Source organism: Hoplias malabaricus, unplaced genomic scaffold (assembly GCF_029633855.1).
Source record: "Hoplias malabaricus isolate fHopMal1 unplaced genomic scaffold, fHopMal1.hap1 H_1, whole genome shotgun sequence".
Lineage (NCBI taxonomy): Eukaryota > Metazoa > Chordata > Actinopteri > Characiformes > Erythrinidae > Hoplias > Hoplias malabaricus.
In genome coordinates, this window is record NW_027101324.1 from 3,379,109 (window position 1) to 3,394,108 (window position 15,000).

The 15,000-nt window shown below is 60.2% G+C and overlaps 1 non-coding gene and 1 pseudogene across 1 annotated transcript; both read right to left on the minus strand.

The window, feature by feature from the left end:
* The window catches only part of LOC136685982 (28S ribosomal RNA), a 4,635-nt pseudogene extending 1,552 nt beyond the window's left edge, over positions 1–3,083 (minus strand).
* A 416-nt stretch (positions 3,084–3,499) lies between these two features.
* Positions 3,500–3,653, minus strand: LOC136686008 (5.8S ribosomal RNA). The gene has a single exon (XR_010800259.1). It is a non-coding gene; the product is annotated as a 5.8S ribosomal RNA (ribosomal RNA).
* Positions 3,654–15,000: the final 11,347 nt, after the last annotated feature.

Below are 15,000 nucleotides of genomic sequence, written 5' to 3' on the forward strand. Positions count from 1 at the left end.
GCTCGGCGCGCGAGGCTCCAGGGACACCGCCCCGACCCACCGAAGCCCCACCACCGGCGGTGGCCCGCTACGAGTCCACACACGCACGAGAGACCGCAACCCCCCCACGCGGACCTACGTTCCATTGCGTCCCTCCGCGTCCCATCGGGGGAGAGCGAAGGGCCGGACGCTCGAGCTTAGCCGGGGGCGGCCCACCCGGCGACGGGCGTCGGGAGCCCGGCCCGGCTTAGGTAGGGAGAGGGAGGCCGAAGGCGGTCATCCGACGGAGGTTAGTCCCGAAGGACGCTCCCCCGCCGGCATCCCACCGACGACCGGCTCCCCTACCGTCGACCTGACCGAGGCCCCCTAAGCGCCACCGCCGAGGGGGGGACACGCACCGGGGCTTAAGGTCTCGCTCGCCGCGACCCACTCTCATCGACCCCGACAGACAGACGGAGCCTTGTTCACGGGGGTTTGGATATACTGGGGGGACAATCTCTCGCCGTGCGCTTCCTCGCGCGCAGGACCCAGTGGGGGGGGGCCCGAAGGTGGACCGGGAACAGCTCCCCGTCGCACGGGCAGCACCGGGCTTTCGGACCCCGCATCAGCAGACACGGGCCCGACCGAGCTCAGCCATTAGAGCCAATCCTTATCCCGAAGTTACGGATCCGTCTTGCCGACTTCCCTTACCTACATTGTTCCAACACGCCAGAGGCTGTTCACCTTGGAGACCTGATGCGGATATGGGTACGGCCTGGGGGGAAATTCACTATACCTCCCCCGGATTTTCAAGGGCCGATGGGAAACGTCCCGGCCGTCGCATAGCGCATGCGACGCCTTTCAGAGCGTTGAGCCCCTATCTCGGGGTCGAACCCATTCCAGGGCGCTCCAGCTCTTTAGCAAGGAGAGAGAATCCTCCCCGGGGTCCCCACCGGCGTCTCCGGGTTCGTTTGCGTTACCGCCACGGGAGCGCCTCTCGGCGGCTCGATCTCCACCAATCCCAGGTACGGGGATATTGGCCCGATCCCCTTTCGGTCAGCGCGAGGCAGACGAGACCATCGCCCCAGCATTTTCCGAACGGCGCTCGCCTATCCCTTAGGACCGACTAACCCACGGCCAAGCGCTGTCGGCGTGGAACCCTTCTCCACTTCGGCCTTCAAAGTTCTCATCTGAATATTTGCTACTACCACCAAGATCTGCACCCGCGGCGGCTCGACCCAGGCTCGCGCCAAAGGCTTCTGCGCCACCGCGGCGCCCCTCCTACTCGTCGCGGCATACGGTCCCATGAGTCTCGGTTCTCTCTCTCATTCTCGCTGGCTTTTGGGGGGGGTGGGAGACAAGTACCGCCAGCGACGGCCGGGTATGGGCCCGACGCTCCAGCGCCATCCATTTTCAGGGCCAGTTGATTCGGCAGGTGAGTTGTTACACACTCCTTAGCGGATGCCGACTTCCATGGCCACCGCCCCGCTGTCTATATCAACCGACACCTTTCTTGGGGTCTGATGAGCGTCTGCGTCGGGCGCCTTAACCCGCGCGTTCGGTTCATCCCGCAGCACCAGTTCTGCTTACCAAAAGTGGCCCACTCGGCACCGTCAATTCCATGCCCGGCTCCAAGCCTGCGAGCCGGGCCTCTTACCCATTTAAAGTTTGAGAGTAGGGCGAGGCCCGTTTCGGCCCCGCGGCCTCCAGTCATTTCTTTACCGGATAAAACTTGAAGTTTCGGCGCCGGCTATCCTGAGGGAAACTTCGGAGGGAACCAGCTACTAGATGGTTCGATTAGTCTTTCGCCCCTATACCCAGGTCGGACGACCGATTTGCACGTCAGGACCGCTGCGGGCCTCCACTCAGGGTTTCCCCTGGCTTCGCCCTGCCCAGGCATAGTTCACCATCTTTCGGGTACCACCGCGTATGCTCTGGCTCCGCTCTCCGCACGTGGGAAGAGCAGGCCGGTGGTGCGCCGCCCGCCCCCTCGGAGGGTTAGGACGGATCCCACCTCAGCCGACGCGCGCCGGCCTTCACCTTCGTTGCGCCTCCGGGGGTTCTGGTCCCTTCGACTCGCATACGCGTTAGACTCCTTGGTCCGTGTTTCAAGACGGGTCGTTCGGGGTCCGAACTTAGCCGCTGACCTTAGGCGTTCGGGTGCTGTGGGCCTGGATCGCCCCCCGCATCGCCGTAGCGGGCCTAGCCCGGGGCTGAGGACAGCCCAGCCGGCCCGCTTCGACCGAACGATCGGGGGGGGCCCCCATCCCCATCCCGGAGGAGGGGAGAACGCGGAAAGGACATTGCTCCACGGCCCCGGCGTTATCGGCGAAGTCGGAGCGAGGGGCTGTAGCGGAACGCCCGTGTCCGGGGGCCGCGTGGGGACTCCCTTCTCCGGACGGACCTACCTTCACCCTCGGGCCCTTCCAAGCCTAACCGGAGCCGGTCGCGACTCACCACCACGCGGGGAAAGTACACCGGGCGGGGCCGGACCTCCGTACGCCCGACAGGCCCGAAGTCCAGAGGCGAAGCGCAGAGCCGAAGCGGGGAGCGGTGGAGTCGGCACCCCACCCCTCTCGCCCGGATACGCTCGCACCCCCGACCGCGGAACCCGACGAGCGCGGGGCCGTCCGCCCGGCTGAATCCCCCGGGGCAGTCTTCTCGGTCCCCGTACGTTTACCTCTCAACGGTTTCACGCTCTGTTGAACTCTCTCTTCAAAGTCCTGTTTCAACTTTCCCTCACGGTACTCGGTTCGCTATCGGTCTCGTGCCGGTATTTAGCCTTAGATGGAGTTTACCACCCGCTTTGGGCTGCATTCCCAAGCAACCCGACTCCGAGAAGCCCGACCTACCCGGGCGGGAACGCGGGACTCGCTACCGGGCTTTCACCGTCTATGGGAAGAAGCCACGTTCGCGAGGACTTGGTCCCGCGTCCGCACCGAGACGGATCTTACGGACTTCCGTACGCTACATTTCCCGGCCAACCCCGGTCAGGGGAAAGTGGGATTCAGCGCTGGGCTCTTCCCTGTTCGCTCGCCGCTACTAAGGGAATCCTTGTTAGTTTCTTTTCCTCCGCTTACTGATATGCTTAAGTTCAGCTGGTCGTCTCGTCTGATCTGAGGCCGCACACAGAGGTTTCTTATGCGGGGGCGAGGGCGGAGGCGGAGGGCCGAAGGCTAGGGGCGAGGGGCGAGAGCCCGGCACGAGACCGAACTCCGCGACACCTTCCCCCCCACCCCGGCCGCTCGCCCGCCCGCTCACTCGCCCGCTCGCTGGGTTTAATCGGCACTCGCCACCCCCGCGTCCGACTGCGCGGAGCCCCGCTCGGGACTCGGGGAGAGACCGTAACGGACGTGGACCCGGACCTACTCGGCTCTCCCTCCGTTCCCTGTACGGAGCTCTCTCGCAACACGGGCCGCGTGGACTGGCTCGGAACCGAGTCTTCGTTTGGGAAGACGAAGGGCCGTTTTCAGGCCCTGCGAGCTTCCAGCCGCGGTCTCTCTCTCTCAGCGGGGGCGCGGAGACCGATCGATGGGTAAAGCGACCCTCAGACAGGCGTGGCCGCGGGATGGACCCCCGCGGCCGCAATATGCGTTCGAAATTTCGATGATCTGTGTCCTGCAATTCACATTAGTTAACGCAGATGGCTGCGTTCTTCATCGAAGCACGAGCCGAGTGATCCACCGCTAAGAGTCGTATTCGGGTTTGTGCCCGGCCCGTTACAGGCCGGGCGAAGGAAGCCATTCGAACAAGAGACAATTTTTGCCAATATATTTCAAGCCGGGTGCCTTCCACCCCCGTGCAGGGGGGGAAAGGTCATTGAACCTGGGCGTCACCACCGGACCGAGGAGTTACGGCCCGGGGGACGATCGCCCGAGTAGGTGCCCGAGACTTACGTGGTTTAGGAGACCGGGGTCTAGGCACCCGCCGTTCCCGGCGAGGCCCAGGGGTTTGGTTCGCTGCGTTACGGGTCCCGGTCTAAGGCATTCAGGCGTGCGCTCAAAGCCAAGCTCTCCACCCCGGAGGGTATGAGCGAGGCCCGGTGGTACGCTCCCAAGTCCCCGCTTAGGGGAAGGCGCTGGGTAGATCCCACCTAGTCAGGACCGGCGGGCACCGGCCGTCTCCTTTCGGGTGTTTATAAACGCATCCGGGGTTCGTGAGGCCCCTTCAACTCGCGCACCGGCCTTAGACTATTATACGGTCCGTCTCTGCGAAGCCAACATCGGGGGTATTTTGCATGCGCTCTTAAGCTCCGCTCTAACCCCGTGAGGGGAAAGAGTTTCGCCCGGCGGTACGCTCCCGTCCACCACCGCCCCCTGTGCCGGGGGGATGGGTTCAGGGAGATCCCACCGAGGCCGGCGAGCACCGGCCAACGCCCTGGGGGTGAGTAAGCCCCTTTGACTCGCGCACGCACAATCAAGCCTTCAACGATCAATGGTTTTTTGGGTTTAACTACCCGGCGGGCGGCTCCGGCGCCACTCTTCCCCCCGCGAACGGGAGGGGCGGACCGGGGTACCTATGCACCTAAGGCGGTCCTCGCATAACCCCGAGTTCCGAAGCCGGCTCGCTACGTCCACCCACCCGGAGGGGGGAGAGACTCACGTCGGCCGACGACGAAAGGTACGAGGCTTCTGCGGTCCATACCTTGAAGGTACCCGCCGGGGGGGAGGTTCGGCCTCTCGAGTCCGACTCGACAACCGGCACGGACTGCGGGCGCCGACCGCGGCCAGGTCACCGTTATTGATCCTTCCGCAGGTTCCCCTACGAAAACCTTGTTACGACTTTTACTCCCTCTAGATGTCCGGGTTCGATCGACTTCCCATCGCCCGGAGGCGACCCCCGTTCGAGGGCCGCCCCGGGGACGGTCCGAGGACCTCACCGAGGCATCCGATCGGTAGTAGCGACGGGCGGTGTGTACAAAGGGCAGGGACTTAATCGACGCGGGCTGGTGACCCGCGCCTACTTGGAATTCCTCGTTCGAGGGGAATAGTTGCAATCCCCTGTCCCCAGCGGGGAATGGCGTTCATAGGATTGCCCGCACCTCTCGGCGTAGGGTAACTTACATGTTGAACCAGCCATTGTAGCTCACGTGCGACCCCGGACTTCTAAGGGCATCACAGACCTGTTATTGCTCCATTTCTCAAGTGGCTTCTGTGCCACAAATCGCTCTAAGAAGTTTAGCCACCGACCGCTGATTCCCACCGGGCGAACCCCAACCTTCAGGCCCGCGGTAAGCGGGAGGGCACCGGGGAGGGGAGAGGGAAGGCGAAGGCGAAGGCGAAGGACGGACAACCCACACCCGGAGAGCGGAACGAGGTGCGGACGGCATCGGGGAGGGAACCGAACGCGAAGGGGAGAGGCCGGAGCCACCCACTCGACGCAGAACTGAACCCCCGTCAACCGCATCACCTCCCCGAACCGATCCGGGGTAGAACCGGACCCCCGCCGAAACCCCCAACACCCCCACCCCGATGGGGACCCCCCGCGAACGGGGACCTTCGGGGATAGAGTCCGACCCAGGAGAGGGGCCGTGTAACTACTTAAAGGATGGGATCTCGTTCGTTACCGGAATTGACCAGACGAATCGCTCCACGAACTACCAACGGCCATGCACCACCACCCACAGAATCGAGAAAGAGCCGTCAATCTGTCAATCCTTACCGTGTCCGGGCCGGGTTAGGTTCCCCGCGTTGAGTCAAATTAAGCCGCAAGCTCCACTCCTGGTGGTGCCCTTCCGTCAATTCCTTTAAGTTTCAGCTTTGCAACCGTACTCCCCCCAGAGCCCAAAGACTCGTGGTTTCCCGGACGCTGCCCGGCGGGTCATAGTCGTTAACCCAACGCCGCCGGATCGCGGGTCGGCATAGTTTACGGTCGGAACTACGACGGTACCTGATCGTCTTCGATCCTCCGACTTTCGTTCTTGATTAATGAAAACATTCTTGGCAAATGCCTTCGCTTTTGTCCGTCCCGCACCGGTCTACGAATTTCACCTCTCTCGGTGCGGTACGAATGCCCCCGGCCGTCCCTCTTAATCATGACCTTTGGTCCGTCAAACCCACGAAATAGGACCAAGAGAGCGGTCGGATACCCCCCCGGCTCGGGGAACCGTGCGGCGGCCAGAAAACGGCCCCGCCCGGCCGCCTCGCCGAAGAGCTCCGACTCGCCCCCCATGGGAAGGCCTTATTCCATTATTCCTAGCTCAGTCCATTCAAGGCACGCTTCGGCCTGCTTTGAGCACTCTGTTTTGTTCAAAGTAAACGCACCGGACCCTTCCGCCCCCCACGTATTCAACCGCGGCGGACGACCCAGCTAAGGGCCTCTCCGCGGAGGAAGGGAGCAGAGGACACCGGATGAGTAGGGACAAGGTCCCGCGACCTCCACCCAGAGACCCGCGGGGGGTCCCCAACCCCCCCGGAGAGGGGCAGCTTCCCACCGCGAAGTCCGGACGGGCAGAGGCCCGGCAGCCGGGACCCGTCCCCGGATCCAACTACGAGCTTTTTAACTGCAGCAACGTTAACATACGCTATTGGAGCTGGAATTACCGCGGCTGCTGGCACCAGACTTGCCCTCCAATGGGTCCTCACCCACGGACGTAGATTGAGTTCATTTCGGTCCCGAAACCTTCAAACGGGGCCTCGCACCGATATTTTTCGTCACTACCTCCCCGTGTCGGGAATGGGTAATTTGCGCGCCTGCTGCCTTCCTTGGATGTGGTAGCCGTTTCTCAGGCTCCCTCTCCGGAATCGAACCCAGATTCCCCGTTACCCGTGGTCACCACACGTAGTCCCGTAGACTACCGTCGAAAGTTGATAGGGCAGACACTCGAATGAGACGTCGCCGCCCCGAAGGGCTCTGCGATCGGCCAAAGGTTATCTAGAGTCACCAAAGCGGACCCGACCGGAGTCGGGAGGGGGTTTTTTGGTTCTGATAAATGCACGTATCCGTGGGGGGCGCCGAGGGGGGAAGGTGAACCAGTCACCGACCACCTCGAAACGGCACCCCCACTTCCAACGCTTCGTTTGCATGTATTAGCTCTGGAATTACCACAGTTATACCAAGTAACGTGTGGAGCGATCAAAGGAACCATAACTGATTTAATGAGCCATTCGCAGTTTCACTGTACCAACGCCCGTGTGTACTTAGACTTGCATGGCTTAATCTTTGAGACAAGCATATGATACTGGCAGGATCAACCAGGCCGATCCCTCTGGTACTCAAACCCGGCTTGGGGAAAGAGAGAGAGTCGGTGGTGCGTGGAACTCGACCCCCCGAAGGAGGAAGAGACGCGCACCGCGGAAAGGCTTTTCGAACGAGACCCCCCGGAGGTGGGTCTGCAATCGGGGGTTTGACTACTTGGAAAATGTACGATTCAAGGCCCGGACGGTGCAGGCTAGGGGCCGGTTCCTTCCCTCAATAGGATCCCGACCCTAAGGCACCACCGACTCGGACCTTTTAACGGACCCAAACTGCGGTGGAAATTAGACCGACGGATAGGCTAAGTCTCCCTCGGAACGATTCTGGGACAAGCGGACCCCCTGTTACGGGGGGTCCACGAGCCATGGAGGCTGGAGCACGTGGCGGGGAGGATCGTTCTAAAAGCCGGTATTATTTCGGATTAGAAGCCTGCCCCTGGTGCTCCGGGTATGCCGCATTTCGAACGGGCGTAAAGGACGTCCGTTTAAGGGAAGAGAATGGAAGAGAATTTCCTGGCCCCCTCAAAGCGCGAGGAGGTCGGCATAGGTTTTACGGTACGCCCCCCCCGGAGCCGTCTGATGTTCAGAAGACGAAGGGTTTTGCCCCCAATCTCGTAAGGTCGAGGGCTCACCACCGAACTTCCAGCCGCGGTCCTTGGTAGGACCGATACGCGGACAAGCCGCAAAATCCTGGCCCCCTCGCAGTGCGAGGAGGTCGGCAAAGGTTTTACGATTCGCCCCCCCGGAGCCTACGGTTAGTTTTCTCGATTTAAGAAGACGAAGGGGGTCGGGCCCGGGAACCGTAAACCGAGCGCCTCTTCCCCTGCGAACTTCCAGCCGCGGTCCGTTTAAAAAGACCGATCCGTGACACCTCTAATGCGCTCTTTGCCTCCGGCCGTTTCCAGCGCGGGGGCCCGGTGGTGCGCTCCCAAGTCCCCGCGGAGGGGAAAATCTGGGAGATCCCACATTAGACCAAGCGGAACGCCGGTCTTCGCCTCGGGGGTTTGTATGCCCCTTTCGACTCGCGCACGGGCAAGAGTTAGGTTAGGAACGGGGACAACTGCCGGCGGGCGGCCCGTCGCACCCACCCCGCAAGTGGGCAGGTGGTCGGTGGCCTGTGGACCCGCCGCTCGGATTCGTTTATAGTAGGAACCATAACGGGGTACAACCCTCATACGCTCGACCCCCTCACGCCCAGAGAAGTGTTCACCTCCCTGGGCATATATCGAACGAATCATCGGGATTGAAGGGGAGGCCACCCAAACCATCCCCTTAGCCCAGAGGGGTGCCAGTCCTCGGGCTTCGGTATTCGCATCACCGGGGTCTATGGAGGTCTCGACTTAGGTTTTGAAAACCTCCAGAGGGGGGGCCGGATTAACCACCACCCTAGCCCAGAGGGGTGCCAGTCCTCGGGCTTCGGTATTCGCATCACCGGGGTCTATGGAGGTCTCGACTTAGGTTTTGAAAACCTCCAGAGGTGGGGCCGGATTAACCACCACCCTAGCCCAGAGGGGTGCCAGTCCTCGGGCATGTCACTTCGCATCACCGGGGTTCTATGGAGGTCTCGACTTAGGTTTTAAAAACCTCCAGAGGGTGGGGGCATATCTTATCCCCACCCTAGCCCAGAGGGGTGCCAGTCCTCGGGCATGTCATTTCGCATCACCGGGGTCTACGGAGGTCTCGACTTAGGTTTTGAAAACCTCCAGAGGGTGGGGGCATATCTTATCCCCACCCTAGCCCAGAGGGGTGCCAGTCCTCGGGCTTCGGTATTCGCATCACCGGGGTCTACGGAGGTCTCGACTTAGGTTTTGAAAACCTCCAGAGGGTGGGGCCTGACTTACCACCAACCCTTAGCCCAGAGGTGTGCCACTCCTCGGGCATGGAATTCGCATCAACGGGGTCTACGGATGTCTCGACTTAGGTTTTGAACACATCCAGGGAAGCAGAGCGGACATTCCCATTATTTCAAGCCCATCGGGAAGCCACTCCTTTGGGCATAGCGTTTCGCATCGCTGTTACCCAAACTTACGTCTGATTTAATGCCTCCCTAATATCCCGACGGCACCAGGCTGAGAAACCATATGCCCACAGGATTTGAGGCGTTGGAACCTCGTTCGCATAGCCGACAACGATGAACCTCCCTCGGACTCGCTACGAGGCTTGAGGAGGGTCCTGATTTTCTTAAAATCTCAGGTGAGGGACTTAGAAAATTTTCACTTTAAAACCACAGACCTCCAGAGGAGAGACCGGGCTTATCACAACCTTAGCCCAGAGGGCGTCACTCCTCGGGCATGTCACTTCGCATCACCGGGGGTCCATGGATGTCTCGACTTAGGTTTTGAACACATCCAGAAGGGGGGGCCGGATTAACCACCACCCTTAGCCCAGAGGGGTGCCAGTCCTCGGGCTTTAAATTCGCTTCGCCGGGGTCTATGGAAGTCATTTTTTAGACCTCCAGAGGGGAGGCAACCCAAACCATCCCCTTAGCCCAGAGGTGTGCCACTCCTCGGGCTTGTGTATTCGCATCACCGGGGTCCATGGAAGTCATTTTAGACATCCAGAGGGGAGGCCACCCTAACCATCCCCTTAGCCCAGAGGGGTGCCAGTCCTCGGGCTTTAAATTCGCTTCGCCGGGGTCTATGGAAGTCATTTTTAGACCTCCAGAGGGGAGGCAACCCAAACCATCCCCTTAGCCCAGAGGTGTGCCAATCCTCGGGCTTGTGTATTCGCATCACCGGGGTCCATGGAAGTCATTTTAGACATCCAGAGGGGAGGCCACCCTAACCATCCCCTTAGCCCAGAGGGGTGCCAGTCCTCGGGCTTTAAATTCGCTTCGCCGGGGTCTATGGAAGTCATTTTTAGACCTCCAGAGGGGAGGCAACCCAAACCATCCCCTTAGCCCAGAGGTGTGCCACTCCTCGGGCTTGTGTATTCGCATCACCGGGGTCCATGGAAGTCATTTTAGACATCCAGAGAGTGGGGCCGGTCTTACCACCACCCTTAAGCCCAGAGGGCGTCACTCCTCGGGCATGAAATTCGGATTACCGGGGTCTATGGATGTCTCAACTTAGGTTTTGAACACATCCAGAGGGGAGGCCACCCAAACCATCCCCTTAGCCCGGAGGTGTGCACCTCCTCGGGCTTCAAATTCGAATCACCGGGGTCCATGGAAGTCATTTTAGACATCCAGAGAGTGGGGCCGGTCTTACCACCACTCTTAGCCCAGAGGGCGCCACTCCTCGGGCATGAAATTCGCATCACCGGGGTCCATGGAAGTCAGTTTAGACCTCCAGAGAGTGGGGCCGGTCTTACCACCACTCTTAAGCCCAGAGGGCGTCACTCCTCGGGCATGAAATTCGGATTACCGGGGTCTATGGATGTCTCAACTTAGGTTTTGAACACATCCAGAGGGGAGGCCACCCAAACCATCCCCTTAGCCCGGAGGTGTGCACCTCCTCGGGCTTGAAATTCGAATCACCGGGGTCCATGGAAGTCAGTTTAGACCTCCAGAGAGTGGGGCCGGTCTTACCACCACCCTTAAGCCCAGAGGGCGTCACTCCTCGGGCATGGAATTCGCATCAACGGGGTCTACGGATGTCTCGACTTAGGTTTTGAACACATCCAGGGAAGCAGAGCGGACATTCCCATTATTTCAAGCCCATCGGGAAGCCACTCCTTTGGGCATAGCGTTTCGCATCGCTGTTACCCAAACTTACGTCTGATTTAATGCCTCCCTAATATCCCGACGGCACCAGGCTGAGAAACCATATGCCCACAGGATTAGAGGCGTCTGAACCCCTTTCGCATAGCCGACAACGATGAACCTCCCTCGGACTCGCTACGAGGCTTGAGGAGGGTCCTGATTCTCTTAAAATCTCAGGTGAGGGACTTAGAAAATATTCACTTTAAAACCACAGACCTCCAGAGGAGAGACCGGGCTTATCACAACCTTAGCCCAGAAGGCACCACTCTTCGGGCATGTCACTTCGCATCACCGGGGTCCATGGAAGTCTCGACTTAGGTTTTGAACGCATCCAGAGGGTGGGAGCCGGACTTACCACCACCCTTAGCCCAGAGGGCGTCACTCCTCGGGCATAAAATTCGGATAACCGGGGTCCATGGAAGTCAATTTTGACCTCCAGAGAGGGGGGGGGGCCTGGCTTACCACCACCCTAAGCCCAGAGGGCGTCACTCCTCGGGCATGAAATACGCTACACCGGGGTCCATGGAAGTCAGTTTAGACCTCCAGAGAGGGGGGGCCGGGCTTACCACCACCCTTAGCCCAGAGGGCACCACTCCTCGGGCTTGAAATTCGCATCACCGGGGTCCATGGAAGTCTCGACTTAGGTTTTGGAAACCTCCAGAGGGGGGGCTGCACTTACCACCACCCTAAGCCCAGAGGGCGTCACTCCTCGGGCATGAAATACGCTATACCGGGGTCCATGGAAGTCCTTTTAGACCTCCAGAGAGGGGGGGGCCGGGCTTACCACCACCCTTAGCCCAGAGGGCACCACTCCTCGGGCTTGAAATTCGCATCACCGGGGTCCATGGAAGTCTCGACTTAGGTTTTGGAAACCTCCAGAGGGGGGGCTGCACTTACCACCACCCTTAGCCCAGAGGTTCATCACTCCTCGGGCATGAAATTCGGATAACCGGGGTCCATGGAAGTCAGTTTAGACCTCCAGAGAGTGGGGCCGGGCTTACCACCACCCTAAGCCCAGAGGGCGTCACTCCTCGGGCATGAAATTCAGATAACCGGGGTCCATGGAAGTCAGTTTAGACCTCCAGAGAGTGGGGCCGGGCTTACCACCACCCTAAGCCCAGAGGGCGTCACTCCTCGGGCATGAAATTCGGATAACCGGGGTCCATGGAAGTCTCGACTTAGGTTTTGGAGACCTCCAGAGGGGGGGCCGGGCATACCACCACCCTTAGCCCAGAGGGCGTCACTCCTCGGGCATGAAATACGCTATACCGGGGTCCATGGAAGTCAGTTTTGACCTCCAGAGAGGGGGGGCCTGGCTTACCACCACCCTAGCCGAGAGGGCGTCACTCCTCGGGCATGAAATTCGCTTCACCGGGGTCCATGGAAGTCATTTTAGACCTCCAGAGAGGGGGGGCTGCACTTACCACCACCCTAGCCGAGAGGGCGTCACTCCTCGGGCATGAAATTCGGATCACCGGGGTCCATGGAAGTCAGTTTAGACCTCCAGAGAGTGGGGCCGGGCTTACCACCACCCTAAGCCCAGAGGGCGTCACTCCTCGGGCATGAAATTCGGATAACCGGGGTCCATGGAAGTCTCGACTTAGGTTTTGGAGACCTCCAGAGGGGGGGCCGGGCATACCACCACCCTTAGCCCAGAGGGCGTCACTCCTCGGGCATGAAATACGCTTAACCGGGGTCCATGGAAGTCAATCTAGACCTCCAGAGAGGGGGGGCCGGGCTTACCACCACCCTTAGCCCAGAGGTGTGCTCCTCATCGGGCATGAAATACGCTTCACCGGGGTCCATGGAAGTCATTCGAGACCTCCAGAGGGGGGGCTGGGCATACCACCACCCTTAGCCCAGAGGTGAGTCACTCCTCGGGCATCAAATTCGCATCACCGGGGTCCATGGAAGTCAGTTTAGACTTCCAGAGGGGGGGCCGAGCATACCACCACCCTTAGCCCAGAGGTGTGCTCCTCATCGGGCATCAAATTCGCATCACCGGGGTCCATGGAAGTCATTCGAGACCTCCAGAGGGGGGGGCCGAGCATACCACCACCCTTAGCCCAGAGGTGAGTCACTCCTCGGGCATCAAATTCGCATCACCGGGGTCCATGGAAGTCAGTTTAGACTTCCAGAGGGGGGGCCGAGCATACCACCACCCTTAGCCCAGAGGTGTGCTCCTCATCGGGCATCAAATTCGCATCACCGGGGTCCATGGAAGTCATTCGAGACCTCCAGAGGGGGGGCCGAGCATACCACCACCCTTAGCCCAGAGGTGAGTCACTCCTCGGGCATCAAATTCGCATCACCGGGGTCCATGGAAGTCAGTTTAGACTTCCAGAGGGGGGGCCGAGCATACCACCACCCTTAGCCCAGAGGTGTGCTCCTCATCGGGCATCAAATTCGCATCACCGGGGTCCATGGAAGTCATTCGAGACCTCCAGAGGGGGGGCCGAGTATACCACCACCCTTAGCCCAGAGGTGAGTCACTCCTCGGGCATCAAATTCGCATCACCGGGGTCCATGGAAGTCAGTTTAGACCTCCAGAGGGGGGGCCGAGCATACCACCACCCTTAGCCCAGAGGTGAGTCACTCCTCGGGCATCAAATTCGCATCACCGGGGTCCATGGAAGTCAGTTTAAACATCCAGAGGGGGGGGCCGAGCATACCACCACCCTTAGCCCAGAGGTGTGCTCCTCATCGGGCATCAAATTCGCATCACCGGGGTCCATGGAAGTCATTCGAGACCTCCAGAGGGGGGGCCGAGTATACCACCACCCTTAGCCCAGAGGTGAGTCACTCCTCGGGCATCAAATTCGCATCACCGGGGTCCATGGAAGTCAGTTTAGACCTCCAGAGGGGGGGCCGAGCATACCACCACCCTTAGCCCAGAGGTGAGTCACTCCTCGGGCATCAAATTCGCATCACCGGGGTCCATGGAAGTCAGTTTAAACATCCAGAGGGGGGGGGCCGAGCATACCACCACCCTTAGCCCAGAGGTGTGCTCCTCATCGGGCATCAAATTCGCATCACCGGGGTCCATGGAAGTCAGTTTAGACCTCCAGAAAGGGGGGCCGAACCTACCACCAACCTTAGCCCAGAGGGCGTCACTCCTCGGGCTTCAAACTCCCATCGCCGGGGTCCCATGGAAGTCTCGACTTAGGTTTTGAACCGTTCCGGGGTCACCTCCAGTGAGATAACGCGGAAATCTCACTATATTCATGCCCACAGGCGAACCAGAGCCTTGGGCTTGTCATAGTTACATACGGTGTACCCAAACTTTCGTCTTTTCTAAAGGAACCCTAATGTCCTGACGGCACCGCACTGGAAACCCCCATGCCCTCTGAATTTTTACCTCTCCGAGGTGCTCCGTTTTGGGCTTGCTACCTAGGGCGAAGAGGGTCAGAAATTTTTCTAAGTCCTACTTTAAAACGTCCCACTGGGAGAACACTAGGGTTAGCACTTTGCCAAAAAATCACGGCTGAATGCAATTTTCACGCCTCGCACCCTTTGTTCGTTTAGATTTAACAAAAAAATCAACCGACCCCCCTTTTTAACAACGCTTTGCCGAATTTAGCTCACTTTTCCCGGCCTGGAATATCTCACGCTTGCCCCCCACGGTACTTACCTCCGGGGAAGACACCCCCGTCGCTGCCAACGCCCATGCCCGGCCCAGGCTCACCCGACTCGGCCTCGCTCGCTCCATCGCCCGCTCCAAACCTCCGGGGAGAAGACCCCCATCGCCGCCAACGCCCATGCCCGGCCCAGGCTCACCCGACTCGGCCTCGCTCGCTACATCGCCCCGCTCCAAACCTCCGGGGCTGGACCTCCACCAACCCAGCGCACCTCTCGAACCTATCCGGCCCACACTTAAGCACTCCTCCTCGGACTAAACCATCCAGCCCGCGCCGCTGGAACGAGCGCCCACTGGAAGACCCGAGCCCCAAACCCGCGCGCTTTACGGTTCTCTATCTCCCCGGGCTCGGAGCACTTTTCTCGGCCATGGGACCTCCAGGGGGGGCCCTTCATGGCTCCGTCAATATTCCTTTAAGTCTCACTCCGCCCACTGGAAGACCCGAGCCCCAAACCCGCGCGCTTTACGGTTCTCTATCTCCCCGGGCTCGGGGCACTTTTCTCGGCCAT